The sequence below is a fragment of the Anas platyrhynchos genome, chromosome 1 (genome assembly GCF_047663525.1).
Source record: "Anas platyrhynchos isolate ZD024472 breed Pekin duck chromosome 1, IASCAAS_PekinDuck_T2T, whole genome shotgun sequence".
NCBI classification, from domain to species: domain Eukaryota; kingdom Metazoa; phylum Chordata; class Aves; order Anseriformes; family Anatidae; genus Anas; species Anas platyrhynchos.
The window spans coordinates 85726987-85747047 of record NC_092587.1 but is presented as its reverse complement, the minus strand read 5'-3'; the positions used below and the strand labels follow the sequence as shown (position 1 = coordinate 85747047).

At 41.5% G+C, this 20061-nt stretch overlaps 1 long non-coding RNA gene across 4 annotated transcripts in view; it reads right to left on the bottom strand.

Annotated features, from left to right (window-relative positions):
- The window catches only part of LOC106016330 (uncharacterized), a 117385-nt gene that overhangs the window by 34817 nt on the left and 62507 nt on the right, over positions 1–20061 (bottom strand). The window contains exons 1-2 of one of the 4 annotated variants that reach the window (XR_003494901.3): positions 11146–11497; positions 4533–4673 (exon numbers count right to left, since the gene is read on the bottom strand). The exons of 2 other annotated variants lie outside the window; for them this stretch is intronic. This is a non-coding gene — a long non-coding RNA (uncharacterized lncRNA). Of the gene's footprint in view, positions 1–4532; positions 4674–11145; positions 11498–20061 lie in introns of those variants that run through there. One more of the 4 variants, XR_003494900.3, reaches the window with a different exon arrangement.

Genomic DNA, 20061 nt, shown 5'->3' with positions numbered 1-20061 from the left:
TTCTTCATTGCACCAGAGGGGAGTGAACTAGCTATGAACATGAATGAAAAAGCCTCAGAGTGTCTCGAGGTACTTCATTAGGCAAATATAAGGAGGGAGGGCGGGTGGGGAGAATTTATTAACATACACCTTTCCCCCAGTGTACCTCCTCAAGTAAGGGGAAGGCCCTGTTGTAGCTACATAGCATGAAGTTTACACCTGCCACAGGAAAGATGTTCAGCTTGACAGCTGCAGCCTGACTAAGCATCTCACGCAGGTTGTTACTGAGCTACCAGCATTAAAAGAATATGATACCTTTTTCATTGTAGTCTCTGCCTACTGAAGCATTTGAGAGACACATTAGAATGCAGAAAGATGTACATGGAGGGAGCTTAATGTTATATTAGAAAGCACCAAGATCTCCTCAGGCAGTTATATCAGCAACTGTATATTATCACTACACATTTAAGGAAAAAACAGTAAGTACCTTTTGTCGCAATCCCCCATGGTCACAGCATTAGCTGTAGTTCCTAGCCAGAAGCTACCCAGACTATAAATTGTAACCCTACCACTGTCCTCCTTTACCCCATCCTTGGGCATTTTCAGTCTGATTTTTCTGGGACGTAGGTGGTAGGGCAATAGTCTTAAGCTACTCTGGAAGAGCACAAGTTTGAAAGTGTCAGCAGATGTTTTACTGAGCATCTTGAGCAAATTTCACAGTACATGGCTGTTACAATTTGCAGCAAAGTATTAAAACAGAATATGGAAGTATTTGGAAAAAAACAGCTACGATGTACTACAAGAGTACTTCATGCTAGGATTATGAGTTAGTGATCCAACTCAGCTGCTCTGCTTCCTACACAGGAAGCTCCCTCTCTGTCACCTATTCCACACCCAACTGCTGTATGAAAGACCCCCCAGGACATAGATCTCTAAGTCTTTGTAACAACATTAATTAGAGATCACCTCAAGAAGAGCCAAAGTCAATATGTTACACTGCAGATAGAAGTCACACAGGGTATTCCAAAGGATAATTTTATGAAGAAGACCGCCTCCTCCATGCCTGAAGAATTTTTTGTCATCTCAGCAAGACGCTCTCCCTCTTTTCACAAGGACAAGGGCTGCCCATTTTAACTCTGTGTTCACTGGAACAACGGACATGCATCTCCGCTATAGAAGAGTTGTGCTGGATTGTATGTCATGCTCAGAGAGCTCTTAACCACAGGGAAAAGGAAGATTAGCAGCTTCTATTGCCTGTGTCATCCCTTTCCTTCTATCCAGAAGATTTCTGAAGCATCACTCCAAACACTTCAGTTCAGCCATTTGATGTTTTCATCGAACTAGTATGGTCTTTTGGCTACTGCCCAGCTTCTCCGGGAAAATAACCCATGTCAAGGCACGGAGCAAAAGATGGGACGGTTACTAGAGGAAAGAAGAAAGGCAGGAAAATAATCCTGGGATGCTTCTGCACATACAACCACTCCTTTTAGAAAGGTAACCGAAGAAAGCCATTGACAGCAGAGGTGAGAGGGAAGGAAAGCATATTTCAGTAAAGAGATTTATTAAGACCTGTCTTTTCTTTAACTGCAGCTGTACACAAGATTGACATATCCTGTAAGCTACCTTTGATGAAGTCCCTAGTCTTGCTGCAGCAATGCAAGGAAGGCCATTTCATCTGCAGTGCATTTACAGCTCTGGTTTACAGGATATTCTACTTTCATACCCCAGCCTAGGTTGCTAGCTTTCTCAGGTCAGTGTTTTACTAGCTTGTAGTTTGTCAGCTAGTGCCTGCAATATCCACTTCCTAACAACTCTTCCAAGATAAAAACAGAATAATAGAGCAGGATAGAATTTGGAAAGCAGATGACTCAAACCCTGACCCCAAATGGAAGACCTACAAGTATATTTCAATTACATTGATCCATAGATGAGCAGAGACTGTGAATTCTGTGAATGCCTCCAATACTAACACCTCGGAGTGCATCATAGCCAGAACAGTCTTGGCACTGTGGCAACTGTATTGTCCCTGTCCAATGAAGACAACTTACAAATAGAAAGGAATAAACAAGAAGCTGGCACATGCAGGCCCCAAAGCCACTACCGGTATTTTTCTTGAATGGCAATTTTGATTTAGAATTTAAGAACATCTCAAAGTCAAAGTTATGGTACAATTTAAGGATCATGAAATTATAGGACTGGAAAGCCCCTCCTATCTTTCCTTAAGGAAGAAGAGACTGTCCTACCTTGGTTATTTCTACAGATCTTTATCTAACCACTTAAAAAAAATAAAATGAGGATGATTCTACTGCCTTCCTGAGGCACCTACTTGAGTGCATTATTTGCCCTTTCTTCATACTCTTCTCACTCTCACACAGTGTAGGTTACTCAGCATTCTCCCCAAGTGTCCTGTAAATAATCTCACTTATATTCCCATCTGTCTGTACGTTAATACTTCCCACGAGAATGTCTTCGCATTACTCCTTTTCCCTAGAACTCATTTCTCTGAAGCTGTTATAAAGACTTTGCAAAATGCTACAGACAAAGCCTCCGTAGAAGTACTCCCCTCCTTCCCTCTATATAAGCATTATTTTAATCCTTCCTTCAGGACTGTTTCTTCCCTCCCCCCCTTTCCCCTTTGAAGATGGAATGATCCTCTTGCCATTTGCAGATCATTTAATCCATCAGGTCTTCCCTAGCACTGCTGCTGAGAGAGTCATTCTCCATTTGTATTCATATATTTGATTTTTCCTTCCTAAGGGTAAATCTCTACACTTGTCTTGAATTCCATCTGTTTCATTTTGGACTGCATCTCCACTTGATCAAAATCATTTTGAATTCCAAATCAATCCTCCCAAGCCCTTGAAGTTTGTCCCAGCTAGACAAAGTAGTCTAAAGCCAACGTGAAAGGAACAGAGTAAGGTTGCACTTCACTAGAAGTGATATCATCAGGCCTTGGGATAATCATACAGTGTCACAATAACTAGTCACAGGCAGCTTGAGTTGTGACAAAAAGGAATCATGATCAACAGTTAGTGGCAGCACGTTTTGTTGCTGTTATAGATAGAATTTCGTAATATTATTGTTACTAACTGAAAGGAAGTAGGGGTGTTTTGTGAGGTGTCTGACACATGAAATGAGCCTTCTAACAGATCTAGAACTCAGCTTTCAACCCATGGGAAAAAATGCTTTTGCAACCTCATGAAAAAAGTTGCTTGGGCTTGATTTTAAAAGAGCCAGAGCTCCAGTGTCTGGATCTGAATTATGTTTCTACCCCCTGGAATGGTGGATTGTAGAGAAATCAGGGTACCAACATGAACATTTTGAAGTGCTTCCAGTTATTTCCATACCTGCTTGGGCACTAAAGCACTTTATGTAAAGTATTCGTCATAGCTGCTCAAAGGAATGAAAGAACATGATCAGTTGTGGTCAAAGTGGAAGCTCCAGGTCACTGAAGGCAATCTACATGTATTTTTGATTTGTTGCTACTTGCTCATTTGTCATGATTCAGAAAAGAGACAGCCCTTACTGTATAGAACAGGGTCCTCCCTACATGCAAGCCTATTGCAAGCTACCTGAAGCCCCTTTATTTTGCCACTTACTACCCCACCTCAATGCTTTAAGCACTAGCAAAAGTCACCATTCTGGATTACACGACTGGCCCCATCAAGATTGTATATGGCAAATGAAGCAACTTGAGCCACTTGTTACCTTTCTAAAGGCAGCTGTGGTCTGCTCCAGTGCTACAGAAATCCACAGGTACTTGTGTTATAACTTCAGCTTCTCACAGCATTACCTGGGACTCCACTTGCCTTTGCCTTTTTTTTTTTTTTTTTCTCCTTTCCTACCTCTTAAGAGATAGCAGGGAGTCTGTATACAAGTCATTTCATCTTCTTGGGAAAAAAAAAGGGTATGTTTACTGAAGAGTCTTAAAACTTTTTTCACTGACCCAAAACCCCAAGCAATCTTTCCATGCCATATCACAGCATTGCTCCCAGTCTTTATTAACCATATTTTTCCATTTAAAAAAAAAAAAAAAAAAAAAGGAGTTCGAACCCTCAGACAAAGCTCCCCTTTCCTCCCCAGTACTTATGCTTTAACTACTTCCATTTTAGTTCTTGCACCCATATTCTGGTGCAGTATTGTATATGTTGTTTTAGATGGAATGGACATGACTAGAATTCATGTGTCCCTCCAAAAAGAAAACACTTGAGTTTCTCCATTCTGTCACCATCCTCTGTGATAATATCAACTAGGCTTCCCCCACACAAGTTAAAATATAAATAACTCAGAGAACCGTGGAAGTTTACCAATATAGGTCCTACTGCATTTCATTCTCAAAGGATATGCTGTTTGATTACCCCACATCAGGTTTCAACTACAGAGGTTCAAGAAAATTCTGAGAAACTTCCTGGAAAGCTAAGATAAGCACACAGCTACAGATACCCTTCATCTTTTAACGGTGTGTGGTTTAAGAAGTCCCTGCACAGAATTGCCTACATCCAGCCTGAGCTGGTACCCTAAATATCAGAGCACAAGGCCTTTTGGAACCATACCTTCACTACAGAGACTCATGCTGGTGCCTCCCATTTTCTTACTGCCTCCAAAGTAAGCTTCTACCTCTCAGGAGGTCAGTGAGGTGTGCAGGGTTTCATAGTATCTGAGACACAGGCTGATGCACTACAGCGAAAGCAAACCTAGGAGGAAAGAAGCAGAAGCAACTGAAGTGAATCCACACGGGCTATTAGCCCCACATTAATGCTTAAATAGTGCATTATTTCATCATTTGCCAAAGCTCAGGTGAGCTCTAACTTTCTGCAGATAACTCAGGAGGAACTAAAACTGTGGGGGGAGCTGGGATGGTTTTAGTCATTTGAAAAACCAATGTGAAAACTGCAAGGCCTGGATCAATAGACAGAAGTTCAAGGATATTCTTAAAGAGCCTATTTTAAAATCAGTAACTATCTCAGGCAGTTCTTATCCCAGAGCTCCGTTGAATTTCTCCACTGGAGTTCAGTGCACCTCTACTATGCCTTACAAGTGACTTAAGTGTGCAGAACTTGTGCCCAGAGTTGTGACACTTACCCCCAGTTAAAAAAAAAAAAAAAAAAAAGGCATGATTACAGAAAGAGGTTGGAGGGGTTCTACTAAACACCCTCACTTTCTACTTGGGTTTTATTTTCAACCAAAGCAGCAGGTCTTATGCAGGTGGAAGAGCTTATCAGACTTAGATAAATCTTATCAGTCCATTAACACCTGCTGGAAAGCAAAATTCACCAAAGCCAAAGTGTTAACAATTAAGCACTTTTCAGAAGAAACTTGCAGAGAGAAGCTTTTCCCAACTACCTGTAGTCTTAACATCCATAGAAGAGTAGGATCATTTATCCATAACACCTCTCTTGTACAAGTCTTTCAAAAAGTTATCTGAAATTATTATACTGTGCAACAGTGCCAATATTCTGGCTTCTCATATTGCTGTCTGCCACTAGCTGATTCTCATATCCCGTGGTCTCCAACCTTCTGCACAGGAGGGAGCAGAAATAAGCATTATCTGAGGGAATGTCTTGAAGCTTAAAGAGAGGAAGTTCAGGTTGGATATCAGGAAAATTTTCTTTACTAAGAGGGTGCTTGGGTATTGGAACAGGCTTTCCTGGGAAGTGGTCACAGCATTGAGCCTGATGAAATTCTGGAAGCATTTGGACAATGCTCTCAGACATATGGTCTGATTTTTGGGTGGTCCAGTGGGGAAACAGGAGTTGGACTTGATGATCCTGGTAGGTCCCTTCCAAATGAAGGGTTCCAAAAAGGCATGACTACAGATGCAAGTTCAAACACTCTCATGAGCATTCATCCCTTAATGTCTACTGACTTGGGAAGGATATAGAAAAAAAGTAAAGTCTCTAGTGAGACTTTCAGGACACTCTCACTACAGAAGTCCAAGCCACAGACTTGAAAAAACTTCTCATTGCCATTTAAGTTTAGAAGTGCAGCTAAAAAAGATGAAGATTATTATACTGGATTTCTTTTACTTTTTTTTTTTTTTAATATAACTTAAAAGGGCAAAAATCTATTTTAGTGCTTTCCTCAAGGAACATCATCTTTTATAACCTATTCCAATCCTAAATTACATGGAATATCAGAGTTAATAATATACTAGAAAAAAACTTCAACAATCCTTTCTTACCCAGAAAGTGGTTTCACCTGGATAGAGTGGGAATTGATACTGAACATTGGAATTATTTTATTCGCTGGCATTTTTTTTGATGGCTGGTCAACAGCTCTCACCATGCCTCTTGGTGAGATGCAGCAAGTCCAGGTTAGCAATGGCACGTTCATCTCTCAAGAGACCAGAAAGCAGTGACCAACAGATGCACACTGGATTAGAACAGAAAGACAGCAATCAGCCCTTGTAAGACCTCATTTGAGTGGTGCCATCTGTCATCTCCTCGTAGTTCCCTTTGGTCACTAAGAAGGAGAGCAGAGCCAACTACAGCATCTCTCTTTCTCAAGGACCTGCTTTACACATATGCCCCATTCCCTCAGCAATTTAGTTTTTCCTACTACTAGCCAACAAGCAATCAGGCTACATTCCTCTGGTAGGTTTCAAGAGAGGGAGTGTTAATTGCCTGCAGCTCTTCAGGACAGAGATTGTGTTCTTTTAGGGTAAGTCATACAACATAGGACTAGGAGTTTAACTAGCAGCTGTAGCCAACAGCATATTGACTCTGCCAAGTCTGACATATGTTAAAGAAATCTCTCTCTCATCATCCCTGAAGTCTGCAGGTGCTGCCAATGCCTAGTAACAAAGGGTGAGGTGATTTCAGGCCTACCACAGCTGGTTCTAATGAAATTGTCTTACTTAATGACTTCTGGAGTAAGGGTTGGAAAGCTATCAGAAAAATGACAGTTTCTTGCCAAAAAAAAAATCAAATTGTGTATGCAATATTATATCAGTTTTGACAGAAGAATTCTTCTGTGGTTTAAAAGGGTGGGGGACAAGAATCATAACAGAATAGCCAACATCCCAAGGATTGCACTTTGTGTTTCATAGCTACGTGCCCCTGCTCTACCAAATTCAGAACTAACGCACATAGTATGGAGGCACTGCCTGATGGCAAAGTTAAGCCCAGAGGTCTCTGCCTGGACGATTTTATTTTGGTCAACTCCATCTTAAGGGGAATAACTCAGCTGCTTATCTGACCTTTCTAGAAATGGCCATGGCCAGCAAGAGAGTTAAGTAGAGGTGTTAGTGTTTTTGCCTCTTTTTTTTTTTTTTTATTATTGGTTTGTTTGTAAACCAGCAGTTTATTCTATTACTCTCCCATTTTAGAGACTTGAGATTATTTCATTGAAGTTGTGGGAATAATAAAGTGCTTTCTTGCACAGTTCCAATCACTAAACATTATATTTAATACTGCCTCCCTCCCAGGGGAATATTGAACCAGCTCCTTCCTGAATCAATATGAACTTCACAGGAAAGGAGGTCTCTGCTTCTCAAATTCTAGTTGGAAACCTGCTTGGGGCAGGAGGGGAAAGAACATATGACTAGCTGTAGTTCATTTTCAGTAAAAAACATAGCTTTTAGGAATTAAACCCAAAGTTGTTCTTTTTTAAAGTTGGTTAGGAATACTGTCTAGCTGCAGCCACCACTAGAGTCACACAGATGGCTTAAAACAAAAGACACTGTATTTTAACTACTGAAAAGGTACCACAGAATTGGCATTATTTGGTTTAATCCACAAACCCTTATGGATGCTCTAGAGCTATATAAGAGTGTCTCCTTATGATGGAACCAGAATTGAACTTATTTATTTATTTTTGAGATAATGACATTCTGTTTTTATAGCATTAGCTACTAAATTGGATGTTTCCTCCAGATGTTCCACTTAGTGGCACCAGCTCTGTATTGAGATGTCTATAGAACGATTTCAAAGACTGAAGAACTCTCATGGTTAGGCCTTAGTATCGTGCTCCACAGGAGCATGTGAATAGCTATTATTAAACTCATTCAGTTCTTCATTACTAAAAGTCCTTATCGTTGTCATTCCCAGCCACCTGTGTTACCATACTGACATAGCAAAACCCTGTCACTTGGGTCATACCAGATGCCTGTCCCTTTGCATCCTGCCAAAGAGAAGAAACAATGCAGTGCAAGGCAGCTTGTACGGGACAGAACAACATTGCATAGGCTGCTTCTGGAAGAGTCTAGAGCCACAGAGAGGCAACAAAAAGACTTATGCCACTATGAGGTATGCTTGTGGTTTGCAAACTATAAGACATCCTTGTTCTTATCATCCTTACCTTAAAAAGCATCTGTTTTTTTTTTTTGTTTGTTTTGTTTCGAGTACAAAGGACATCTCCACAGAAGTTCCTCACAACATTTGTAATGTCCCTACTCTACAGATGTTCTAGCTGACATGGCACATGGTAGTCTCAGCAAGCATTTCAGCTCCTCTCCCTGGAAAGATATCTTTTCCTTTAAAGAGTCATTGTAAAATATTCAGAGAAAAGAAAATCAAACAAACAAAAAAAAAAAAAAAAAAAAAAACAAGTCAAGGCAACTGCGTGTACTGCCTAACCTTCAGCTTATTCATATGGAAATGCTACTTTTTTTTTTTTTGGTCCACCGAGGTATCATCACCCACCTCCATTTAAACCCAAATAAGGTATCTTTTTCCTTACATGAGTGATCCCTTTCACTCATATGGCCATCTCCAATTTACAATTTGGCAACTTAAATGAGACTAGTACCTTGTCTTTGCACACCAAGAATCTTGCTGAAACCAGCCACTCATGGTCCTTCCACAGAGACATCTACTTTTGGGAGGAAGAAGCAGCAACTCTGTTCTTCTAGAACAGGGAGCACAGGAAAAGCTAAAATTACTCATTGCAAGTATTTGTGCTGGGCTGGGAGATGCCAAACACTTTTTTATTGCTACCATCAATTCCATTCCTCCATGACAGGGGTATACATATCTATTTTGGCTTCCAGTGACCACAGCTGGTTTCTATCCTCTCACCCTAGGCTATTGAGTTCTTATCTTCAGAGAAACAGTGAGTTACATAACAGCAGCTGAGACCACCTTTTTTATTTTATTGTTATTTTTTTGTGAGATTCTCAGGAGTCCCACCATTTAGGCAACATTATATGACAACATTCATTATCTTTCCAAGGTGAAAAAAGACACAGCCAAAGCCATCATCCCATGGTTTATAGGCTTTTGTTTTCAGCATAAATGAGTCTGGAGTCAAGCTTTGAACAAGTAATACGCTCAGCCAAAAGGTTAAGAGCCAGACCCACAAAGAAGACTCTTAAATGCCTATTTTCACTATATCCTAAGGGACTTGACTTTGTCTACCTTTGATCCACATGGTCTAGGAAGAAGCAACAGGCATCAGCAAGTCTACTGTACTCACTCTTGTGTTATTTATCACTTATTCTCCCCAGCCCAACACTCAGAGAACGGCAAAGATGCCTCAACCATTTAAGCTAGTAGTGCCAGTCATCCAGCCATTGATAATGGCTTCATAGCATTTAAAGTGGTTAAATGTACAAGTCTAGCGGTCATGAAAAAAAGTTTTATTCTCTAGCTTAAAAAGCAGGAAAGATATATATATATATATAAACACACACCTTAACAGGAGGCTTAAAGCTTGCTCGCTCTCAGTTTAAGCAGCTAACACCTCATTTCCATCCCATAGTCTAACATCTAAACAAGTAGTGTGATGGAATGGTCTACCTTCTAGGTCACTTAATACATAGCATATACTTAATATGTAGAGGATGGAGCTGCCCAAGAAAGTCCAGGTGGAGAATCCTCAGTCAAAATACCTCAGATTCCTACACGATAACTGCAAGACAACAGTCAATTTATCTACCTGCTCCTTCGTGTTCCAAAGGGAGCACTTATAAGGCCACTTCAAATACCTAATTATATATATATTTTAAAAAGCAGTTACTGTTTGTCATTCAGGTTTCTGCAATCATGTATCTTTATGCAGAGAGAAAGTTCGTTAGCATCAACCCCAGGTTTCAGTTTTATCATTTCCATTATGAGAGCTCAGGGGAGATGCCTGTAAAAGAATCCCCAAGGCTGCACATACAACCACTGTGTGGTCAGACAGCAAGAACGGTTTTGGAAGCTTGTGCTTGTCCTAGCCCTTTCGTCCTTTCACCCAGAAAGGTCAAAAGCGGCTGTACCGTCATACCTGTGAGTTTTAACTGCCCACACATCATGCTCTAAAACCCATCTCCATAGTGAGAGTGTAAGATTATTATTTTTTTTTTTTTGGCAAAGTAAAGAGATCCAGATCATAATACAGTCCTGGATTGGAAAGAGGTCATTTTGTTGACCCTCCATGATTAAGCTGGTTTTACCACTGAGACTTTGGTAGCACAGAAACCTGTTACAAACCCTCACTTACCTAGAGCAGAAACAGGGACTTAGTTTAGCAAGCTGACACACTTCTCCAGAGTCCCATTCTCCACTTGTATGTTTACTCCTCCCTCCAGCCATACAGCAATCTCAGGGACTTTCCTTAAAATTTTCAGCTCACCCGCTTCTTATATAGGATCAATTGCATTGAGAGTAACTGGATGAGTGATAACCAGCTTTTGTTCCTAGCTGCTAACACGATGCACATCCCATCAGCTACTCTTCTAGGAGATCAGGCAGGATTCAAGCATTTGAGAAGCTTACAGCAACCAGAAGCCTAGCTGGTCTAACCAGACAGGGCTGCGTACCCGCACTGAATCAGAAGGCAGTACACAGACCTTGCAGAAGGAGCCAGATGCTCCTCAGCTTTGTCCACATGCATTACAGGCTCAGCCTTTCCCCACAGAAACAGGAGCACAAGACCTGCAATGCTCAAGAAACAGGAAGAATAACAAGGGTAGAAAAAAACCTGCGGCCCTCTGGGCCACAATTTTAGCAAACAACAGCCGTCTCGGTGGGCCAGACAATTCACACTAAGGAGCTAGCTGTCTTTCTTTCACACTGCCTTCACACCATTTTAAACTGTGGTGAATCAGGCCCCACAGGTACACCACGGAGAGCGCTAAGGGAGGGCAGTGATAGATTGCAAAAGCAAAGTTCTCTCAATTTTACACTCGGTCACCCAGCTTTATCTAGAGACAAGAGGAAATCTCATTCCATGTAATTCACTTACCCACAGCACTCAGAAGGGAAATCACTGCAATGCTGTTTGCGGGAAGGGCGAGAGGCACGCTTTTCCATCCGCGGCAAAGGAGGCGATGGTCTCCCAGCATAAACATATCTTTAAAGCTGTTAGAGGCCCTTAGGACCAAAGAAAAGAAGCAACAGAGCATCCTAAACATACCGCCCAAGGGAGTCCCTTTCCACTTTACTAGCTCCATCCTCTTCTTTCTGTCCAACAGCTCATAAAAAAGAAAGCCCTGCTTGCAGGGGAACGCTTTTATACTCTTAATTGAGCTGCAATTGGACATAACCAAGGCTTGTGTCCTGCCCTTTTCAGGGAAGACTACTACATCCTCCATGGGATGGACAGTTAAAAAATCAATTTGCACCTTGCAGCCACTCTCCCCATTTAAATTCTGTCGGCACCTGCTCTGCATTTATCCAATTTAGTTGTTCTGAGATTAGCAAATAGGCCTGGATTTAGGAAACTAAAGAAAAATAAACAGATTTCAGGATGGTAATAGAGGAGGCAGCATCTGAAAAATTCTCCCCAGTACCATTACTTGGAAAGAATAATAAAAAAATTTATGGCCCCCTCAAAAAAAACACAACACAGCAGCTAGATGAATGAATGCAGAGGGAAGGGAAAGGCCTGAATCACATAAAAGGTCAAGTTTTTTATTGCCTGATTACACAGTGCTGAGCAATAAAACATACGACTTGACAAATAATGCAAACGTTTCCTATAATCTTATATGCATGTATATGCAACATTTTTACATTCCTATCTAAATAGTACAGTTTGTGATCGTATCTCAAAAAGAACCTGTTGCAGACAGCACGTGAATGCATAGACGTTAAGTGTGAAACACAATGTGTAAGGAACGTCAGAGGCACTCAGTGTAAGAATCTGGGAGGTAACCTCACTACCACAGCCACACTGGTGAACTTCTGCAGCCCCTCCAAGCCTCTTGTGGCTCCAGGGTCAAGGGGGTGCACAGAAAGGGATATAGTCACTGCACTTGGATGTTAGATGGTTTTAGTTTGAGATTCAGGCAAGCAGCAGCAGAGCAGTGGCTTAAAACTTTAAAAGCTCATGTGAGCAGAAGAGTCACGTAAATAAAATAAAATAAAATAAAATAAAATAAAATAAAATAAAATAAAATAAAATAAAATAAAATAAAATAAAATAAAATAAAATAAAATAAAATAAAATAATAAAAACTATTAAAATAGAGAAAGCCTGAGATAGCACAGAAGTCCGAGGAAGGTAAAGAAACTAGAAGCAGCAGCAGATCTGCAGAAGTTGTTCTCACACTCTTCACATCCACAGGTAAGAAACTAGCTACCACAATTGTTCCAGGATAACATTTACAATAAAATAAGCACAAAAAAACCCTGCCACAGTGTAGATAACATACAGCAAATCTACTATTTAGCTTAGACTCACTACATAGTGATTTGTTTATGTTGATGTACATAAACAAAGAGCACCAAAGCCAGCTCAGCTAGGTGCAAGTATGGAAAATAGAAAACGATTCTTGCCTACGTCGCTAACTAACAAAATAGTCTTGTGGTGTGTTTTAAGTTTCCAAGGTATCTCTGCCTACAAGAACCAGAGTCATGCTGCGAGGCAGAGCTATGCAGATGTCACAGAGGAGGCAGATGTTTTGATCTCTTCATCTGAGACCTCTTTTCTTTTTCTGCTATTTTAATGTAAAATAGAAGCACTTCAGATTGAAAGGGCATGGAAAAGTCAAATAAAAAGTCACTAGTTTAGTTATGTTTTCCAAAGGAAGGAAATAGAACAAATAAACAAATGACAGATAGGAAACAATGGGAATTGTTTTTTAAAAAAGCTTTCTAGTTTTAGTTATCTGTGATATTGTTTGTTTATTTTGATAGTACATTTTGGCTCTGAACTGCCTGTCTTAAGTGATTAAAATCTTCACCTCAGGGATCTACTATAGATTTTTTTTTGTTGCATGGTGAGTGGGATTTACAAAACACTTTAACATTAACTCAGTTCTGCTCCCCCCTGAAGTCAGGAAGTGGCATTTTATCATCAGTGACAATTAAAATAAAAAGAAACTGATCCAGAGTACTTCTAAAAGTCACCTTTCCAAATATAATTTTCCTTTGTCGATGGTTTGCACCTGTGAACGTGCCTGCACCAAACATGCTGGGTTGCTTAGGAATTTGGGACACAAAAATAACATTTGTGGCTCAGGCCCATGCTGAATCAAATAAATAAATAAATAAATAAATAAATAAATAAATAAATAAATAAAAGCATTTCAGGGAAGAAAAAAATATAGGAATGTTATGTAAACCAGAAAAAAAGTGAGAGTTTTTGTTCAGCACTACAGAAAATGCCTACCCATATATAGAGCTAATGAAGCAATAGTCTGATCCAGGGCAAACTAGTTAAGGATAATAGGATAAAATGAATCCAGAAGACATTTAGTCTGAATGCTGGCAAGCTTCCCCCTCCATGAGCTTTGTAAGCTAGTTGGTTTTTTTACAAGAGGGAGTAAAACACATAAAGTTTTGTCCCATTTGACAGTTGCATCCAAAGAGAGTGGCACAACATTTGCTATCTGCAGTTACAATCCGACATCCCCAAACAACCCACCACAGAGTCTAGTAGCCTCAGAGTTGCTTTAAATTATGCTGGCTGCTTGCAGAGGAGACGCAATATTCAGCAGCACAAAATATGTGAATATTATGGGCGATGGCAAATTCCTTACTGTATGTCTTAGCAACCCAGTACAGAAAATGGAAAGGATGTGCCCAAGTGCACTTACTGCAATCTGAACTAGCCCCCAAGCCCATCCACATTTTTATTTTTTCCTGCACCCAGCAATAACCAGGGGATTTGGATTTGTCAGGCTTTTGGTGTATCGGTGATGGCTGTGTGTCCACAGCAGCAGCAGAGCCCAGCCAAAGCACTGAGGCTCATTTCACAACGCGTCCTTGTGGTTGCAACAAGGCACCTATGAGGCTGCAGGGACAAGCTGCAAACACACCTCACCTCCCCTGTCGGGAGTCCAAGCCTGGGAATGAGGGTGGGGAAAAGCAGAAAGCATTGCCTGGCATTCCAAAGGAAAACCTGAGCACATCGGTGCCTCAGAAGGCATGGTCAGCACAGCCGAGCGCTCAGACATGCTGCTGAGAAGCAGGGTAAGGAGAGAGGGGAAAGGGATCGGGGAGATGTTTGCCAACGTCAAAAGCATCTCCCAGGCGTGCGAGTGTTTGTTTGCTTCTCTGCTGCGAGGAGAGCAGCTCCTGACCCACCTCCCTCCCTCTGATCATGCAATATTCATCAGTTTCTTTTCCACTGCTGCCTGCAGATATGTGGGGCTCCGGCAGCAGCAGTAGTCATACATCCCTCCAGCACCTGAATGCCCAGCAGCACATTTACAGGAGGCAAAAGCTGAGGGCACTGGGGAAAGCCCAAACTTCCAGAGCATCCCTCATTTGCCTTGGGATTGCAGGCGGCAGTGCTGGAAAGGGCACAGATCTTGGCTCATTTACTCCTCATCTTTGTGAAGCAAAAGGCATGGGTTTTCCTGGGGGCTGCCAGCATGTGAGGTTTATCCTCGAGCTAACGCACAGCAAAGGCAGGGCGCTTCAGTTTTGTCATGAGACAAGCTTGCTGAAGCCAGGTTCCTCCTTCTGCCTGGGGTCACCGAGCTGAAGTGGAAATGCTGTCTTTTCATTGCTGGTGTGCTTGTGTGCATTGTTACACCAGGGCTAAAACATCCTTTCACACAGCTATTTTTGACTCCATATGTGTGTGTGCATGTGCGTGTAGACACAAACGTAAACCTAGGGATGCTCATCCTCTCCTGTTTCCTCCTCCCCATGGCATCTGTTTTCCCTCTTACCAAGGCAGGAAGATATTAATTTTTTGCTCTGCTAGTCAGAAGATTAGAAGTATTAAGATGTATGCAGCATAACAGTGTTTATTTAGGGTTTCCTTTTTTTTTTTTTTTTTTTTTTTAATCTGAAGGCCAAAGCGAACTTAATTTAATTGGTGGGAAGATAAAATAGGGCTGCATTTACAAACAGGTTATCTTTCTACTGTCAACTCATCTCGCCTGCTCTGTCAATCGGTTGAATTTAATTGTTCCAGGCCTCCCAGTCTTATAAAGACTCCCCTCATCCCAGTTACCCAGCCTCTGCATAATCTATTCTCCTGGCAGGTGACTGTGGGTTTGTAGGAAAGTCTTGTAGGAGAGCATGATTAAAAACCAAAACAAAAAAGCAACACGTTAAGCAAAGCTGGAAAAGCCCAGGGCCAAACGGTTGCTCATAGTGTACTAATATTTCACTGTACTAATATTTCACTTTGAAGTATAGCACGCTCTCCATCTGCAGCTATCATGTCCTGAGACCTGTTATTTTTCTGAGAGCTGTACACAATTTTAAATGAAGAAGGGGAGAGCTGATGGGTTTTAAGACTACGCATTTTCTCGCATGTCTGAGGCTAAGTCTGAGACTAAAGTCCAGACTTTTGTCTGGACTAAGGGGAAAACACGAGAAAGTGACACAGTTCAACTAGATGATGCTTTGAAAGCCAGAACTCCCTCCCACATGTGTTGCCACCACAGCTGGGGCTGTATAGAGCCAAGCCTGCCCTGTTTCACAGGTAGGTTTTGCAGCCTGGCCTGAACTCTGTGCTGCAGCAGCTCCAAGCTTCCAGTATGTAAGCCAGCAAATGCAAAGCTAATTCGAGTACAGCTGTAGGAGCTACAGCCATATCTTGATTAAAATTAGATTAGCCTACCCAACATTCGGTAGACTTCAGCCAACTTGCATGTGCTTTGGAGAGTTATTTCCCCAGTCTCGTTAGGAGAGCACTACCAGCATTATCAGGTTTGTCCGTACTTTTCAAAGGTTTGTCCACATCTATAATGGCTGTACCCACACTGTCCAAGGGGAGATGCAGCCTGGCCTGGCAAATGACTTCTTGAAATGAAATAAAATAACTCGCCAAAGGGCTTGATAAGGCCTGGGTGCACTCATATGTATTAACATGCCAAACCGATCATTTGAACTGTATTTTAAGTGTACTGCAGTACATTCAGTATAGGACAGAATAGCAGGACACTGGGAACTTTGCTCTCCTACTTGTACTGGTGTTTTAAAACCATCATAGTCTGCTTCTCAAATCTTGTTTTGGGCACTGGAATACACCCATGCTTACATCTCAGGTTGACCCAAATGTTAGAGGCTGCTGATCGGTGCTGGCCCATACACAAAGCTTGAAGCCTCAGCAGTTCTCATGTTTCTTCCCTTCTTCCATCAACCCATTGATACCACAAAGATGTCAGATGTTCACAAGCAGGGCCTTACCTAGCAGCGAGGAGTAAAGGCAATATTCAACATTTAAATGGGACTGGTGTGTGAGAGAGGTGTGAAAGCTGAAAAAATCCTACGTGTTAGTGAATGTCAAATGTGATAGATAGAGCCTGAACTAGTCAAAGCAATTCCTAAGAGTTCAGCAATACTCTGATTATGAGCATGTAATATCCTGATCTCTGTCTCTTTCCTTCACACTGAAATTAAGATGTATACTGAACTACTGCCTTCCTGCTCCGCCTGACTCACCTTACCTGGGATTATTTACCCCAAGAAATGTACCAGGAATCTGTTGTGACGGTTAAATTCCTCTTCTTCTCCCTTTTCTCTTTTTCTCTTTCTAATTAAAGTTAGCCTAAATGAGATCAGAGTCCTGCCTTGATTTCCCTGGTGGTTCAGCTATGTTGGAAGCACAATGCAGAGACCAGTGAGTCAATGGAAAGTGAAAAGAAACAATTCACCTTCCCTTTTCCCTACCATCCATCTCCCCACCCTCCTTTGCATGTGAAGAGGAAGCTACAGCTCTCTCAAGAAATATGTTCAGCGCCTGAGTTGTTCTCCACATTATAAAAAAATGGCCAAAATCTAACTTGTAATAAGCAGGGAAGAAAGGAGAAAGTACAGAAGTAAACACAGGCCTCCAAAACATAGCTACTTTTATCATATAATTTCTCAGTTGCTGTAATGAACTTAAAACATTGTGCTAAAAATGAGAAAAAGTGAGGATTCATTTCCATGCTGGAGATGGAGAAGACATCAGAACATCATACTGCAGAGTGTTCCCTGCAGTGCAGAAGCTAATCCTCTCCTGTTGCAGGCAGCATGTTAGATAAACACCTTTCTCGATTGATCAAACATCAGCCTAAACACAGTTAGGTCATTTTGCCTCCATCCTAGCAAGAGCAGTCAAGACCTAATCATAACGGGGTTGGGACAGAGAGAAAGAGGGAGAAGCACTGCACAAGCTCAAGCTGTGGGAGCACTCACCAGCCACTAACGGGGAGCACAGGCACTCCTCATGCCTCCACCTTTGTAAATACATGCCTCACCTACACCAGCTCGCTAGGCTGCTCCACAGCCCTGTTTCTCTAGTAGTTAGTCCATCTCCTATAATTTTCTGCCCATTTTTATTCACTGCCAGTTTATACCCATTTGCTCTTGTGCCAACATTGTCTTTTAGCTTAAATAGCTCTTCTTCCCTCCTTGACGTTTATCCCCTTAACGTGTTTATAGAGAATAATCATATCCCTTCGCAGCCTTTGTTTTGTTAGACGAGTGGAGCACTTTTGTAGTCTCCTCACATAAGACAGGCCCTCCATCCTCCTGGACACCCCCATAGCTTTCTTCAGCATCCGTCCCTGCTGGAGCTTGTCTTGCCACGTGACTGCCTGGTGCTGAAGACGATGTTCCAGATAAGGCCTCAGCAAAGCCGTATACGAAGACATTAAAAATTCCCTGTCTGTCTCAGAAATCCTTCTCATCCTAAAATTGCATTTGCTGGTTTCTCACCTGTATCCCAGCGGCGGCTCACAGTTGTACTAGCTGATCGCAGGATGACTAATACCCTGGTCCTTTCCCCCTTCTGTCATTTCCAATTTATGCATTTATTTATTCTGGCACATAGCAGAAATTCTCATGTTAATCCCAAGAATATAACCTTTCACTCTGCACTGTCTAATTTCCTGCTGTTTCTATTATCCTTAAGGTCACCTAGTGCTTCCTTCACGATATCTCTTGTCTTGAAAGTGCCTCAGTTTTGTTTCATCAGCTAATTTCATCAGTGCACTCCTTCTTTGCAATTTTATTCCTAATCCCTGTCTTCTCCAGCCTTCAGTAGTAATTTCCCATGTGGTATCACCTTTCTGTAGTCCAAAATAAATTAGATTTGACATTATTTTTTTTTCTCACTGGAAAGTTTTTTTACTTTCCCAAAGAAGGTACCTGGTTAGTTTGTATGGCTGTACTCTGGCAAACCTGGGCTGCATTCTGCCATCTTGCTTCCCTGCCTGTAAGTACTTTTACCTTCACACCTTCATTTGTATACATTAAAAATGGGCCTGCACAAATAGATATAGACTTCTGCACACAATTAAAAAGAAGAATAATCTTAAAAGAACCAAAAATGTGAAAACAGACCAAAAACAGGCAAACAAAAACATATAATTTCAAGCTGAACCAGGATATTTCCAGGTTATTATTATTATTATTATTATTATTATTATTATTTTGTTTTACTTGGTTGGTTGGTTTTTGTTTTTACGTTTTCATCTCACCGCCACCAAAAAATAATCTGCGAAACTCTTACTGTGGTCCAACCCAAATGATTAATTTCTTGTTCCCCTCTAAATTATACTGTACATTGTTAGCCTGACACCTCTATAAAACCTTAGGAGTTTTACAAAGGGGCTCTTGAGAAGATAGACATTGCTCATCAAGAGGGCTGCTGGAGAAGGCCAGGGTTGAGGTGTGGGCATTGTTGGTTAGGAAAGGGAGGAGGGGGGCAGGTTATCTGCATACAGCAGGTATTTCTGCCTCCTTTGAGACAGTAGGAATCCACATGCTTCATATAAGCCAGGAGTTTGTTCTCACAAATAATGACTTGCATTAATAACGTTGTCAACCCCCAAGTGTTGGTGGCCTGTTTCCAGGTGCTAGTGGCTGAATTCAAAAGCCTGATTCACATAAGGCCAGGAAAATAAAAATCAAGAAGCTTATCAGAAGCTTTAGCAACCCTTTTCAGCAACCTCATTAAGCTAGCCAAAGGAAATATTTTAAATCCCTGCCACCACTGGAGACCTGTAAAATCAGCTGGACAACACAGAGGTGAATAGTCCACGGAGACCAAGTGCATAGGGCCTGATAGGGAGAAACCTGATGAAATGGCTTAGCCCTTAAACCAGTGCTACCATGCATTAAATTCTCTCTCCTAAATTGCAGGTGGGGACCCAGTGTGCATCACCGACTGGTGTACACACACTTCACGTGTGAGGACATGATCCATTCAGCAATGAGGACTGTAAGGGAAACCTGCGGTGTAACATCTACTCATGTGCATATTGCCAGCACAACCTCTCCCCAGCCTGCCCTCCTGAAGGTCCAAAGGCACTCCTCACCAGAAGAGGTGACTGATGAAAGATGATCCTGGTCATCCGTAAACAACATCTGGTACCACTTCCTTTTACTCTGATGTTCTTCGGATCGTGTGATCATACTGTCTGTATGTGAGTCTCTCCTAATAACTGCCGTGTCTATTGGCCGGTTTCAACCCAGTTTGGCAGAGAATCACAAGTCTCAGAGATGTTTAGCTCTGAACAGCTTTGTGCCAAAAGCCAGGCAAGTAGAGGAAGACCTTTTAATGTCTTCATGGACAAAACAGCTCTCAAATGTGCTTGCCACTTAAAAAACACCAGGAGACACACTGGGACTCAATCTTAAGACACAGATCTGTAGAAAACTAAGCTCCTTTGGTTTTACTTTTCACAGAATTAAGGTTTGCATTAGACATTCAGGTCTCATCTGCTCTGGGAAGCTGAAGAAGTGGATGAATTACATCTTTATA